The sequence below is a fragment of the Xiphophorus couchianus genome, chromosome 4 (assembly GCF_001444195.1).
Source record: "Xiphophorus couchianus chromosome 4, X_couchianus-1.0, whole genome shotgun sequence".
Classification (NCBI taxonomy): domain Eukaryota; kingdom Metazoa; phylum Chordata; class Actinopteri; order Cyprinodontiformes; family Poeciliidae; genus Xiphophorus; species Xiphophorus couchianus.
Genome location: NC_040231.1, coordinates 8,422,706 through 8,439,220, shown reverse-complemented (window position 1 = coordinate 8,439,220; position 16,515 = coordinate 8,422,706). Strand labels below are relative to the sequence as shown.

Below are 16,515 nucleotides of genomic sequence, written 5' to 3'. Positions count from 1 at the left end.
GCAAGCAGTTTATTTAGGATATAACTCAGAAAATGATGCTTCTTAAAAGAGACTGTTGCAGTAGCCATTGCAGATGTGTAGCGTGGAAGGAGTTAACAGAATACACATTTACAACTACTAAAAAATAAATCTGTTACTTTCAGATTTTCCAGTGGTAATCAATATAGTGAATGTAGCAGCAGCCGCTGAACCCCCAGTCGTGCTGCTTCCATGTAAAGTTACTCCTGAAAACTTTGAAGATTTAGAAAAAATTGCCTAGGATTATGCAGTAACTCTCTGAGAGGTACAATAAGCAGTCCTCTTTCCTAAGTTGCAGCATTTCCCTGCAGCAGATGGTCAGTGAGGCCTCAGAGAGCCAGTGAAGCATGCAGGAGGCACGTCTCAGGGTACAGTACACGGAGCAGAGAGAAAGAGGAACGCAGACGGCTCAGGTTAAGCACGTGTTCTGCTATTCTCTGCTCCAGATGTGCAGCCTTGCTCTTTCAGCATTTTACCTATACCCTCTGTTAGTATAACAAGATGTTCATTTGTTCTCAACATGCACACACTGGTGTGTAAAAGGAAAATGTCCTTGAGGTTTATAATGGCTGCTTAGCTCTTGTAGTAGGTTAGAGGGAATTTTGTTAAAAAGGCTCCCCCTTATTATATTTTTTCACAATTAATCAATTGACTGGCAGTCTTTTTAATGATATTTTTTCTTCAACAAATTATGTTAAAGTTATTATTTTTTCAATACACTATAAGACTTATTGCATACCACTAAATAAGACTTGCAGGTGCCACCTTCAGTGTGACAAAATAGAATTAAGTTCTTTTTTGTACACATAAAGGAAAGCCTGAGTGTTCAGACTGTCATGTTCAGACCGAACATGATGGAACTGAATTGAAATGACACAAAAATAGATTTTAGTTCAGAAAGGGAGTCTCCCTATTGTACACACTTTACTTAAAGTTTTACTTCATTGTATGATTTATGAGTTTGTCTGCTTTCATTTACATTTATTTAATCACACTACAGTCAAGTGTGATTAACATGGGATCTATTTAGTTGTCGGAAAAAGGTCTGCACGTTAATGCACACAGTATCAATCAGTAGAGAAAAGGGTCTAAAAATTTATGACAGAAATTTTGACAGGGTGATAAAAATGATGTGTGAAAGGTTACTGCACTGAATATAAGGAAATTATACTGAGAAAAATCTCATTTTCTTCAGTTTAGCAGTAATTCAAAGGTTATATTATTTGAAATATGAAATATTTAGTGTGTAGTATATATATATAATGGTATATAGTGACGGTGGAAACACATGCGCTTGTAGTATGAGGACTTTCAACCAGAGAGTGGGCCAGCTGCAAACTATTATAATATAATCAGGCCACTTAAAGTACCTCTGGCTTCTGTTGGTAGTAGAAGCATGGGTTTAGTTATAGACATACTTTGATTAAGTGTAACAGAATGGTTCCAACAGATTCTCTAAAAATGTCATGTCCATAGTTAGATTTCTCACTTTACTTATATTCACTTGGATTAGTGTCTAAAGCGAAAATATCTATTTATGCTGCTAGAGAATGTTTATATCTTATGTTTGCAACACTCTCAGTTCCTATGAAGCTAACAACACACTGACTTTTACCTTAAAGATGCAGTATGCAACTATTATTTTAAAAGAAAAAAAATGTTTTTACATAAAACTATCACTATGTTATGAGGCAGAAAATCTGCAATATATATATATATATCAAGGTACTCTGCCTTCTCTTATGGTCTTTCTGTCATCTACAGAAATACACAGCGCTGTCAGAAACAACCATTCAAAGCCAGGAAGAGTGTCTTAGTGAAGTCAATCACTCTCATGTACCCTCTGCCCATACCCTCCCTGTTGCTTTTCCCTGTCACCAGAGCCTGCCATCAATCCAGACTCAGTTCATTCCTGGATAATCCTGTCACTCAAGTGACTATTTGGCTGTGATGTTACAGAAATATCAGCAGATCTGTTCACATCTTGCTTGTTGCTCAGCTGATGGCCCTGTCTGGTCTTTAGCGGGCATCTCGTCTTGTTTTCCATGAAAACCTCATTATGCTGCTTACAGCTGTAGGTTTGGGTGGGTCAATTCTCTTACTAAAAAAACATTCAGCCACATCAATTACATCCACAGGAAAAACTGAAAGAAAAATCACTGCATTTACCTCATGCACAAGTATGTGACCTTGGCAGCTCAGGTTTTGCAAACCAAATTGAAATGCAGACTTGATCATCATTGCTTCCTGTTATTTTCACTCACTGAATGAAAACATGGTCCCTCGTTTCTCCTAGAGGAAGCAGAACTGCTTGGAATTCCCTGTCTCTGTTGCATCATGCTTCACCTTCCTGGCCAATTCCTATTTGGGAAAGACTTCAGTTTGCCAGATTGCCATCCACAAACAAAATGGAGTTAGCTTATTTGACATTTGTTTAGCACGATAATGGGAGCAGCATGTTGAACATCTTTATCAGAGGTTCATTTCACCTGATATAGATGCCACCGCTAGACCTTTCAGGATCAATGATCACTATTTTATAAATAAAAATAATTAGGTTAACATCTTATACTATGACACACATTTCTGCCACATTTAATTTATTGCCTTTCCAACTAAATGCAAAACAGCTTTTTAGCAAAACAGCCAGATCAGAACAAAAGAAGACTTGCTGTGGATCTAATGAGTAATGTAACATAACTATACAGGTGGTGCCCGCAATTTTTCTCATGCTGCCCTATTTTTGTCAGATTGTTCTAACAAAGGCTTGATCTACTTTTGCAGTTGCGCAAGCTTCCATCCACACTTAATGAAAGGAGCGGGAAACACTTCAAATGCTCCAGTAACAGCAAAAAGAACATGCTAATGAACATGATGTTCTAATTTAGGCTTCTTGCAACAGGATGGATTAAAAATGATTTAAAGGGAAGTAAAGATAAGATGTCTACATGTGGATACTGAAGTGAGGATGACTCATACTGTACCTAAGTTGTATTGCTAAGAGCACAATTACTGTCGTTATCTGTTCTGGTGAAAAGTTGCAATTTTTTTTATTGCACAGACCTAACTGAATTGTTATTCTATAGTTCTGTGTGACAGTGTACAGTTTTAAAGATAAGGTCAGAATGTCAGTTGTGGATGTATAAAAGATTCTTTAAATTATGGAAGAACCATTTTCTTTCTCATGTAATATAATGTGTCAAAGTTCTGTCTATCATTATGGACAACTGAGCTTCTCTCCCTCACACCTTATTTCCTGTTACAGGAGAAACAGATGAAATTGGTCATTTGACCAGCGAATTTTACCTGAGGTGGACTGAAGGCTACAAACGGTGAAGGATGAGCTACAAAACCACGTAGACTAAGACAGACAGCCAGTTCTGCTACAAAAGGTGGAAAAATATCATAAACTGTATGTTGGTCCTGCAATAACAAGCAGCGGCAAACACAAAACACAAGAATGAATAATGTATTTACATGCACGCACAAACACAGCCAAACTGACTTACACATGTGACACGCACGCAATAACAAATCACATCAAATAAATGCTTGATTATAATGTATGAAATGCTTCTGATCAGTCAGCTGAAAAACTAATTTCATTTTCTCATTAAAAGCCTCTGCCTGAGGCTCCTTCTCATGTCAATGTTTATTACTCCGAAAACAGAAAATTAAAATCATCAGCTCAGTCAGAGCCACAGCCGTGAATCACTGTTTACGACTCGCAAAAAGAAGGAGAGAGAGACAAAAACGGTAAAGACTGAACAACAATTGCAGCTTGTCATCTCATTTTACTGGAGCAGGAGATTTATGGTCAGTGTGACCTTTCCTTCTCTAGAGATTTGTTGCTATGCGGTCATATATTATGTTTCCAATACAGCAGGAGCTACAACCAGTCAGTACAAAGTATCCACTAGATTAGTGAGTAGATGCCAGCAAGTTAATGAATTGGTTAGAGAGGTATAACCACTAAATAGTGGCAGATCAAACCCTAGTGTCGATATAGTTGTAATAAACAAGTAAAAGCAACAACAGTTGAACTTGTATTTGAGCAATATTTTTGCACACAAAGTGAAATGAATTGTAATATACCAAACAAAGTTAATTTAATGGCATGTAATTGTTTTTAAAAAGTGCAAGGGTAATTAACAGAAACCTTGTAAAGGTATCAGATAGCAGAGATGGATCAGATTTTTCACTTTGGGTAAAAACAAAAGGGGGGGATAAGGAGGAACATAAGTTTGGTTATGGCTGCTCCAGTTGCTCCATTGTTCAGATGCCTTTGCTGGGGATTATAACCCAACTAAAACATTCCTTATAGTCTGACCAAACAGAGAAGTAAACACACTGGCCCATTTCAAAAACAACATGCAACATTTCAGAGGATATTTACTACAACCACAGCAGGCTAGCTTTGCAAGATGTTTCTAATGAGAACAACAAAAAAGAGGTTTCAAGCAGAGTAATGACATGTCGCGAAACCTAACATTTCCCCTCCCAGTTAAATCTGTCCCACAATGTCCTATTTATATCTATTTTTGAGACTCTGGAGTTAAAAAGGAAGATGTACTTCACTTACCATATTGTGTTGACAGAATTATAACTATATATAACTATGATTTTCATCTTTTGAGATGAGAATCCTCCACTTGATTCTAAACTCCATTGAGTTTTCCATCTGGGATTTCTCCCATTGAGCTTGTTGTTCTTTTACAACGGTAACAATACTAAACTTTATTGGTAAGTTATTTTTTTTAAATAATCCCTACGTTATAAAATGGAAATGGAAAATACAATGTATGAATGTATGTATCACACTTTCTGTGTTGGTAGGCTTTATATTCACATTTCTTAGCATCATTTAGCTCATTGTTTTGATTTTAATACTAAAGGTTTACTTGTCTGGATGCCACCGAGACCCATTTCAGATAAAAATATGAAAGTTGATATACTATTTGTCATCCACAAGACATCAAACATTTAGTTAACTGCTTCTTAAGCATTAAGAGGCTGAAAAAATCATCAATATTTGGCTCTTTATAGAGCCAGTAGCTTTAGCTACTGTTGTTATTTTTTAAATATTTTTTATTTCCGTATGTCTAGGTTCTAATGGTATCAATTGTAACATTGTTTAGATATTAAACAATCATAAACTGCTGTTCTCCATATATTTTTCTCTCCAGTTAGTGCATAATTTCTCTGCAGTGCTGTTTTTCTTTAAATAAGAAAAGTTTTATTGAGAAAATACCAGGATTGTCTCTCAGGAATAAATTATACATGTACATGATTTATCTATTTCTCACCATTGCATTACCCTAATAATTTCAGCTACAGTTTTATTAATAAATATGATATGTTAGTTATCTGGACAGTACTTGCATTATGTCATTTAAAACAACGCTTGGTGTGGAAACATTTTCCCTGACTTTCTTGAGCTGGTTGTCAGCAAAATTATTTTAATTTTAGATACAGCATGGTTTCTTTCTCTCTCTCTTTTTTTAAAGAAGCCCCAGTAAGTAGCATGTTGTCTGACCACATCATTTTTTTTTCATAGATCAATGTGTTCCTGCCAACACTATTTCTATTATCATGAATTAAATTAAACATCATTTGTCAGGATTAGTCTACATCAGCTTGAAAATAAGAAGTGGCAGAGTTAATAATATAAAAGCTGCAAAGTATAAATTGTTATGCTAATGACTCTAACCTAATGTGTCAGCATTTGAAATGCATTGGGATGTATAAATAAGCACATTTTGTTAAAAAAGCACATTTTCCACTTAATATATTCATATTTTTAAGGTCTTATGTTGATTTTCTGACAGAAATATGAATGTTCGGCCGGTACTGTTTTGTTATATAAGCAATACTGCAGCAAGCTTGCAGCTTATGATATTTATATTCATTTCTAAATCAAGCAACATGTAAAACAAAGCATGAGAGAAGAACAGTGAGTATAAGGCTGCTGAGAAAATAACTGAAAGTTGTGGAGTGACGTAAACTTGGTCATCTATTCATAACACAGTAGCCACCCAAGGCAAAAGCACTCCTGATAGAGTGTTCAGCTCTAATTTGAGTTCATATACTGAAGGGTTAAATTGTGGATTATTTTGTGGGGAGGATGAGGAAGTCAGGAGGAGAGCTGTCTCAGAGCAGGAACGGGGACACCTCACTTCCCGGCACCCAACACGTCAAATTTAAAAGCACACATTAATACATCTAGTCTGCTTGTAATTCATCACAAGAGTTCAAAACACAAAATTTCGGCCAGCATTCAGGCACGGTGGTGTGAAAAAAGTCTTTTCTTCCTTTGTGATTTCCTATTTCTTTTGCCACATTTTCAAACAGGTTGATGCTGGTTGGGAGTTTTTTTCCTTTCTTAGTAATAAAATTGTTAATTTAAAAACTGCATTTTGTGTTTACTTGTGTTGCGTTTGACTACTACAAAGAAGGGGGCAAACACTTTTTCACTCTCCTTCTGACCCTCATATTCTAATTGTAAGATAAAAGGTTGACTTCAGATTTCCCTATTTCTCAGTACATTAAGATTTCTTTTGTTTTCTTGCTGTAAAATCTGAAAATGTAAGTGCTTCAGCTACTTATCTTATCTTACATTTTCCAGTCTATATTGTGTGGAATTATTTTCCCAATAGACTATTTTAGGTTTTCTGGAGCACATCTCCGTCTACTTTTGGGAAACATCTGGTTTTCGCTGCTATAGTTTGTCATAGCTGTCTTTAGGGATGATTCTTTTTCTGTCTCCAGTGAAATGTAAACTGTTCTGGGGTAAACACTGCCTTTCTGCCAACATTGATAAATAAACAACCACTGATTTCATTAAAAGCTGACATGTAAAGGAACTTAGTCACTTTGTAAAAAGATTTGTTTATGAAGGTTAACAGTTAAAGCTTCTCTTTATAAAATGATCAGAATATGCAGCAGTTATTTTTTTCTTACTGATATAAACCTTGGTTTGTTGAGGATTCTTTCTATTGCAGTGCAGCCAGCCAAACCTTTCTATAAACAGACTTTATTCCACATCACAGAAACATGTGTCCTGACCTTTCCACCGAGACCTTTCATTTATTTTCTAATATAGTTCCCCTTCAGAGTTACTCTGTTCTATAGTCATAGTAAAGGTCAAAGCAAACACTCATGTCTGATGTCTGCCTGCTGAATTAGCTGTGTCACCTTTAAATTTAGCAGATTTTCTGACAGGTTTCATTTGATTGTGTATTTTTTATCATAGAATCGTAATAAAAATGAAAAGTGGTGTTGCATAAATTTGTTCAGCTTATTGTAGATCGGATACCTTTCACTGGTATGTTGATAAAAGGTTTTTATGTAAAGCTAAAGAAATACTGCATGGCCATTGCAGCAAGTGGGCAACAAAATGGTCCTTCTTCATCCCTCGCCACCTCTTTCGGAGCTGAAAACAGACACAAAACAAGCGCAGAGTAGAGCATCTTTTATCCCAATCCCATTCATCCAAAATGCAGACCTTCCTTTAATAACCAAAAAAAGACTGAGGGGATGTGATTTTCCATTAATCAACAATGGCAGGGCCAGCTCATTTGTATTGTTCCTGGGTACAAAACTGGATTTAGGACATTGTGAAGAAATGACCCCCTTACACATGTGAACAGCATTTTAAGGAGAGGCGGGGGCCGGAGCCTGTCAACCCAAAGTTGATAGATGATGCTGCCTCAGATTATGAACACAGAATTAGCACATTAGGACTCGTATGATAAATAGACCTACCAGCAACCAATCCCCCAGCTCTTCAAGGACTGGTTATACGAAATGATTACACCCAAGTTTAACCAGATTTTATAGTTACTCGGCTTCCTATGGTAACCTAAGATAAAAAAGTATGGGTTTATATTTGACCTTAAAGGTCTGGTCACGTTCAGACATATGCCCCTGTTTGACTAGATCATACCACCAAGACAGTCTTACAAAGCTAGACTTTTTAGGTACATTACTTATAACTGATTTTAGGAGTATGAGACATCCTGATGGGACCTCTAACCTTTGTAGAGCTTGTGTGTTTGGGTTTGTTTTGTTTGTTTTTTTGCTTGTTTGCTCTGTTTTATTTTTTGTCTAAATACTTTCCTGACCAATAATCACAATCTCAGTAGAGAGCTAGAAATGCACAGCAGCACACCCAGCAGACAAATTTTAGGCTAACACAGTCAGTTGTTAAAACATTTCTTTTTACATTTGTATCTTAAATGTCTTTTGAGTTTTTCAAATATTTTCTCACATACAGTAACATTTCTTAAATATCAATAATTCAAGTAGCAAGTGTCACTGCTGAGGTGTTGAAAAAGTATATTTTACCTTCTACTCAACTTTTTCCATATTGAAAATTATTTGAACTTTTTGAACATATTCTATTAGTTAATGATCCCCATTACTCTTGATTTTGTGGTTTCTATCCTCTGTGTTTTAAGATCTTTGGGGATCTTTGGAAAATGTGGAAATATTTGTTGGTGTGGAGTAGTGAAATCAAATCTCAAAATACTGATATCAGGTGTGTTGCATAGGACAGCTTTATGTTGTTTTGTTGCTCATTATATATATTGTGTGGAATGTCATATAGCAAATTTGAATATTCTTATGTCAAAGAATGAAAATGAAAAGAAAAACTCAAAATACAACAAAAATAATCTGTGATATAAACCAGAAAAATTTTAAATTAAGATTATTGTCCCCTTAGCAAAAAAGCTGAGCCACTGAAAGGAAAGTGTTACTTCAGTTCAGTATGGCTGTCACACTGTAACATGGTAGCAAAACCTCTCTATCTCTCAAGAATTAATACCAGCAAAAATAATTACAAGTTTCACATCATAAGCATCATTTATCACAATCAACTTTCTTAAAAATGCCATCATATGCACAAATACTTGATCTTCAGTCGTCTGTCTCTGATATGTTTTTTCTTTTGGCATGAATAACTGGTGCACCTAACAACAAAAACAATCCAACATCTTACTTGCAGACCTCTGGGTTAGACATAAACATAATTTTATTTATTTAGCACATTTTCAGCAACAAGGCAGTTCAAAGTGCAGTTACCACAGGTGAAACTTGGGCTGCCTTTAGTGCTACATAGAAGAAATTTGGTATTTGATAAATGCAAATAAACTGAATATTTCTTCCCTTGCTGGATCTAAAGATGACAACAAACCCAACAAAAAAAGTCTATATCCTGTTCTATTACTATTTTAAAATGTCTGTCAGTATGGTGGTACTTCGGACAGCTAGTATTTATCTTGGAGGTAGTTGTTAAAAAAATGTTTGAGAACCAGTGATGTAGTGTGATACAAAATCCATAAAATATCACATTTAACACAAGCAGGAATAAAAAAAAAATTACAAGTTCCATAAAAATAATGTAATGTTTTCTTTGGGTAAACAGAGCACTATTCAGTCTAAATTACAGCGTTTTAAGTATCAGGCTGGAACCCAAACACATCCACACAACACACATTTGTCAGTTCAGCCATTTAGAACTTCAAGAACTGTAGGAGATAATGTGCTGAGGGTAAGTGCAGACCCCTGGCATACAGCAAGACCCCAGCTCTGCACCTTCCCTCCCCTTCAGTTGGCCCCTTCGCTCTCTGCAGGAGCCAAACAAAGAGAGGACCCAAACAATGGATCACTCTGAAAGCTGAATGGCTTTGCGGGTCAAGCACCAAGCTCCCACCCCCCAACCTCCATCTTTGACAGAAACACAACCCACACTTGTTCTGGTGAAGAGAGGCTGACCCTCACGGCAAAGAAATAATGAACGCTGCCAGGGCATTAAACTGATAAAACTACTGGGGACTGGAATCATTTTGGCAGACAAATCACCTCTAATGGCAAAAGGCTGGAGCCTGTCCTCTGTCCTGTCTCTACTGTACACTGTCCAGGCATCCATGCTGCCACGTTCAGCTGCTCTGCAGAGTTCACCGCACGGGACGTGACCTTACGGAGCAGATGTTCACATTTTCACCCCGCTCGCTTACTTTCTGTGTATTTAACTTTATCTTTGGAGTTGCAAACAAAGAAGCCAGCGTGAGCGGTCATCTGGAAAGAAGTTGAGGAGAGATTTTGTTAAGCAAATCAACTTATCAACTGTCACGCGAGCTTCTGTTTATAAATAAAAGCTCCACCTATGACATGTCTCGTAGCAACAGGCTGCCACCCAAACATTTGCATGTTTCATAGTCAAATTAGAAAAAAAATACGTTTGCAAATCATGTGCTGAATTTATTGTGGCCCTTCTTCCTGTTGGTTCATGGCATCTGACAGGCTGTAAATTACTTTGCAGGAGCATGGGGAGTTTCTGCAACACGCTTTACCTACCTGCACTTTTTCACTTGTTTTGCAGGCAGTAAACACACCCAAACATCTGGCTCTCCTGCATAAAGGAATTATTTTAATGTCCTCAATTAGTGAAAATGCAATTAGACCCAGGTCTGTTCATAGTCAGCACAAAGCCTGATAAGATAAAACTTGGTTATCTGCACAAGCCTGAGCAGATCACGTTGTTTCCTGTGCTCCCATTGTATTTTTGCTCCATCGAAAACTAAAACTGCTACCTAACGGCTCGGTTCCCTCTGGGTTGCGCACTGAGGTCTTGTCAGATTTGTATGTGGCCACTGTGAAACTTCTATGCAGCTCAAACAGTGGTTTTCCAACTCCCCGCCTGTACGGGCAGCTGAGGTCCGGAGGCATGCAAGCTGTTACGTCTTTCACCTACGACGGCGGCCTCTCCCCTAGGTCAGCAGACAGGCATCAGATCAAGCAGGGGGCCCCTAGGGGGTCGAGGAACCGGTGCCAGTCAGATCACAATGCAGGACTGTACAGAAACTTTAGGCCCCGCTCACACATCCACTGTGTATAGTTTGGTTTGTTTTACACAGCCACAGTAAAATGAATGTATATTCACCAATGGTTAGATGTTCAGCTATTTAAATAATAATGTTATAATGTTGTATAATTACTCCTGAATACTTGTTTGACAGGATTAGACAAGAATTTCCTCCCCTCCCCCCAAAAAATCACTTCCATCTAATAAGAAAATTATCAGTAGGAGGAATTGTATGAAGTAGGGAAATATCATATACTTTATATGTTTATCATAATAATATTAATTTAGAACTAAGTTTAGCCACGCTTAATCAAGAAATAATGAATCAAAGATCTGCTCTCTAATGCTTGGTTAAACAAAACAACAAACATTAAACATATTAGTTTCCCTTCAGGAATAATAACGTATTCAATTGAATTGAATCTAAGTAGAGTAAACTTCACTTTTATTCAAAAGATTTCTTGACCTCTCTCTTAAATTCTTGTCCTAATTTTGAGTTAAGATATCTCATGATATTTGGAAGGAGAAGAGAAACAAAAAACAAGTATGTAATCAAGGAAGGAATATTTTTGAATTTGTCAGCTTTTCAACCAGAAGACCGCCTTATGAAGAGAATAAGAAGGCCTTACTCTGGTCCAAATCTGAGCTCAGATGAAGAGGAATCTTAACACAAAGCTGTTTTGGACCTGATGTTCATTTTGTGTCTGTGGGGTCAGTAGTTGCTTTCTAATCCATCTCAAGTTATTGGATGTTTTTCCACTTTTTATTACTCTGGAACCAAACTGGACACAGAAAATAAAAACATTACTAAAGATAGACACTCAGGGACGTAGAAGAGTGTGGAAAAAACACGACAAAAATTGTCAAAATTTTGGCAAAATAATACAAAAAAGCATATGATGCACAAAAAAACCACTTGAGATTTAACAAGGTGATTATTAATAATTTTCTTCTGCAATGTCTTGGACTCTTTCTCAGTGTGATTCAGCATTTACACAGCTGCTAGGAAAAAACACATCACCAGGGGTGATCACAAATCAGAAGAGGATTTAGGAAGAATGTGGTTGGGTCCTCCCCACCTTCCATGAATCCCATAGTGACCAGGAATATGCCAGGCTTCAGCCTGGAAGTAGCCTCACACACTCAAGGTCTCACAAATTTAATATTTTTTTGAAGAAGAGACTGGTTTCTATTTCTGAGCTTATCACATTAATCACATTACAACACTCTGGGAAATCGTGAATTGATTATGGACTATTTCATAGATTTTAATTATTTTCTAAATTCCAGGACCATACATATATAAAGAAAAACTATTATTGCAAGAGAATAGTACGGTCTTAAAAACATGCATACCTTAAAGATTATGACGTCACTGGCTGGATAAAAGGTTAATTTGAATCATGGCGAAGGCATTTAAATAATTCTTGTCGGAAATAATTGTGTAAAAGGTCAGATCTTAGGTGTTCGTATGCACTACACTAAAGATATGTACTGCTTTGTATTTTGAATGTGAGGAATTATGTGCATTTTTTCCTTTCTTCTTACACGTACGTGATTTTACATAAATCCGTGACTGATTAGAATGTACTACATCACATATTTCTGATAGCCTGAAAATGTGATGTTATTCACACTTGAATCATTTTCAATTTAGAAAGTCACAGAAATCTTCTGATAGATTTCTTAGTGATAGAGGCTTCTTTTGGTTACAGCGCTGATATATAATTTTAATGGCATCATATCCATACAGCATGTGGAGTGTTAGCTTTGTGCCCCTCCTGAGTTCCTCGAGTTTGCCTACATCTGCTTCAGATAGCTCATCCTAGCACTCTGAAGGGGTAGTGCGACGGCTCATTTGCCTCCGCTCCTGCACCCCGAGAGTCTGCTGTGCAGAAGAATCATCCTCAGCTTGAATCTTTTATCACCTGATCCTGCATGAACTGCTGCAAGTCTAACTGGTCTGCAGATAAAAACGCCTCACGTTTAACCTCCTTTCCTCACTTCTCTGCTGGACAGCATTCCCCCGCCCCCTCCAGACTCTTAGCTAGAGTAAATGTTTTCCTTCGTCCTCTCCACTGAGTCATTTCTGGTGTTGAACTTGTCTCTAACCTTTTCCTTCTCCCTTTGTTTGGCTTTTGTTTTGCAACAGCTGTTATCATAGATTTCTTTTTTTCTCTCTCTCTTTCTTTCTCTCTTTTTTTTCTGGTCAGCTGTGATTGCTCCGGGCAAAACAGGAGCAGATGGTGTTTTGCTATGCATGAATGGAGCGTTAGAGGAGTTGGACTGAATAGGCTAAGTTTTGAATGGTGTCTACACAGCACCTGCCTCTTGTAGCAGCAGGGACATCCTAGTGGCATGATCTGTCTTGGCTTTGCTGCCGTCGTAAGGGATGAAGAGAAAGAAGCAAAGGCGGGGGGGAACCTTGTTGGGTACCATCCACGTTTATTGATTTTCTTGCAAAGTCGTGGCATAATGTGGTGTACAGTCAGTTTGAGTTAATTGGATGTGACACAGCATGCACATGTAATCTATCACTCCACTCTCCTGGTACACTCTATCAGTTTTGTTGCCATAGAAACATGTCGGCTCAGTAATAACCTGTATTAACAGGCTAAGTAAGTTGCAATAAAAGGCAATTTCAGAGTTGGGAACCTTTGCAGAACAGAAAGCCCATAAAACACTGATGAAATAAATCGCAGAGTGGCAGCGAGGGGAGGGGAGCGGGAGCTTTTGCATTCTTAACCCAAACAAAGTCCAAATAAAAAGAAACTGCAATCATTTCCATGCAACACAGGGACATCTGTCAACCTCTGGGGCATGATGATCTGTCACAATAAAGAAAGCTTTTTCAGATCGCTGACAGCTTGCTAAGTATTTTTTTTTAAGTGACTGTATAATGCAACAGAGAATAAAGTGTTCCAAATCCATTCGGTCTGCAAAAACTCAACAATGTGCAATAAAAAAACGACCAACTCAGGAAAAATAAGCTAAAACAAAACAAGTCATTACTCAAATGTTTTTTTACTGCTGTTATTGTTATAGAGACAAGTGAGTATAAACAGTTTTCATTTTCCTATGGATGTTTATTCCATGACCTTTATGACTGACAGCAGCATAATAGAGATTTGTTTATCAGCTCTATGTCTGGCTTATGCTTTTATGACGGCATAAAGCTTCTCAAATATATTTAAAGAGCTGAAAAAAGTCCAGTTTTAGTGTTTATACCCCTCAAACCCTTTTGCATTTTGTCATAGCAACCTCAAACTTTGAGGTGTTTTAAAAGGATTTTATGTGATAGACAAATACAAAGTAGTGCATAACTGTGAAGAGGGGTGAAATGATCACTGGTGTGCCAAAAAACTATATTCAGTCCCCATTATTGAATTCTCTAAATACAATATATTGCAGCCAGAGGCCTTTAAAAGTCTCATGCACATATATAGTAAATATAAATGACTGGTGTGTAATTTAATCTCAGCTGTTCTTGGAAAGTCACAACAGTTTGCTAGGGAACATTATTTACCTAATAGAACCATGCAGATCAGTAAGGTCTGTAATTGGATTAGGTTATAGAACAATGTCTGAACCACTGCAGTGTTTTTGTCAATTAACTAAAAACAGAAAAAGAGTATAGCACAACTGCATTGCCAAAGTCTGGCCGTCCACCTTTACTGACAGTTCAAGAAAATTACAACATTAATTTGAAAAGCAGTCAATAGACACATGGTGGCTCTGGGGAAACTGCAGGAAAGCACAGCTCTGGAGAACATGTCTTCAGACTCATTATTAGTTGTTCCCTTCGCAATCTCATCTTTTTGGAAGAGTAGCAACAATAAAGTAATTGCCATAAAAAGCCTTGTTTATAGATGGTCACAAACTAAATAGGAGACAGAAAACGTGGAAGATAAAACTGGACTACATGCAAAAAACTAGGTGTGAAAATAAAACAACACCGCACATCTCTATAAATATGCAGTGCCCACTTTGTAAATGCTGTTCTTAAGCAGCTAAAAGAGCTGGTCAGAGTTGATGGTAAGTGCTGCTAAGAGAAAAGCTTGTAAGAGGCTGCAAAAATTTAAGCCATGTGTAGTTGTATTCAATAAACTGGGATGTTATTGTAAAGAAAACTTATTTTAGTTACCTGGTTCATGAAGTGAAAGATATCATAGATTCCTAACATAGACTGATGTTTTCCAAGTCTTCATTTGTTAATTATGATGATTTTCCATTCCCCCAGCTAGTGAATACTTGACATTTAAGATAAAAATATTATATCAGACCAAAAAAAAATTTTTATTGAGAAATGGGGATGTAATAAAAAAAAAGCATATTTTTACTGCTTAAAAGATGTTATTTTCAAAAGGCACTTTTAATCTGACAATCTCCCTCATCAGAAGGCATGTTCTAATTTATTCAATATGACTGTTGATGTGCTTGAGGAGTTGAATCATTCTAACACATAAATCCAATTGAGAATCTGTGTCAAAACACTCCATCCACTCTGACTGACTTAATTATTTTGAACAGAAGAGTTGGCAAAGCTGGGAGAGACATAAAGCTCATACATAGAATTATGAAAACGTCCAGGTGGCATAAATACTTTTCAGAATGTTCTCTATGTCTTTGCATGAGCTAAACACAAACTAGCATCTGTTTCCATCCCATACTGATAATTACATTCTGTTAAATCATTTACTCCCGTCAGAAGAGAAGATTAGTCATTAACAGTCGACTAGCAGAACACGGACTGTTTCTGTGTGACATATCAGGCTCACCTGATGGCAGTTCAATAAAAAGGTTGAATCAGTCCATCTGCTTTCTGGGCAAATAACCAAGGAAATAAAAATATGAGAGGCATTTTCAAACACAAGTAATACGTAACAATTGGGTGCACTTTAAATCGTTCGTCCAAAATTGCAAATTTGCAGCTGTTTGTAATGAACAAATCAAACAAGAACAGTTTAAGTATTTCAATACATCTAATATTACAAATGCAATCAAAAAAACAGCATCTAACTGCAATTGATCATGTTTATTGATGCACCATCAATGGAGAAAAATAGTAAAAATAACAATCCCAACAGTTTGAGGAGTTTTTAAACATCATTGTTGCGACAGTGATGAATGAAAATCTTCACAAAACACATGAGCCAATCATGACAAATTTATCACGATAAATGATCAATGACGAGATATTGCCCACCTTTAACTAGAACCCCCAACCCTATTCAACCAACCTCTAAAGTTTTGAGAAAAACTCTATCCGTGCCTTTGGGTCAGTAGATGGGAACGTCCTGGAGTTCAGGCATGGGGCATTCAGAGTATCGTAATTGCCTTACTGTGGAAACTGAAACCTATCATGTCAAGTCTGCAGTTTATGACCACAAGGAATCTGGATGTAGTTTTGTTTTATCCTCTACTGTACTATAAACTTGAGCTGTATTTCCTGATGGGTGAATTTTTTTAGCACCTTGTTTCTACAAGGCAACGATCTCTTCTCTGAACTCTTGGAACAATTATTTAGACATTTTATCATACTATGAAGCCTTATAGTCAACAGCTATAAGTTTTGTCATGGCAACAACTAAACCAATCAAGGGCTTTATTAGATGCATCAGCTGATTCTA

General features: G+C 36.9%; 1 long non-coding RNA gene across 2 annotated transcripts in view; it reads left to right on the top strand.

Annotated features, from left to right (window-relative positions):
* The window catches only part of LOC114143523 (uncharacterized), a 92,809-nt gene that overhangs the window by 58,819 nt on the left and 17,475 nt on the right, over nucleotides 1–16,515 (top strand). The window contains exon 3 of one of the 2 annotated variants that reach the window (XR_003595265.1): nucleotides 3,284–3,558. The exons of the other annotated variant lie outside the window; for it this stretch is intronic. This is a non-coding gene — a long non-coding RNA (uncharacterized LOC114143523). Of the gene's footprint in view, nucleotides 1–3,283; nucleotides 3,559–16,515 lie in introns of those variants that run through there. 2 annotated transcript variants of the gene reach the window in all.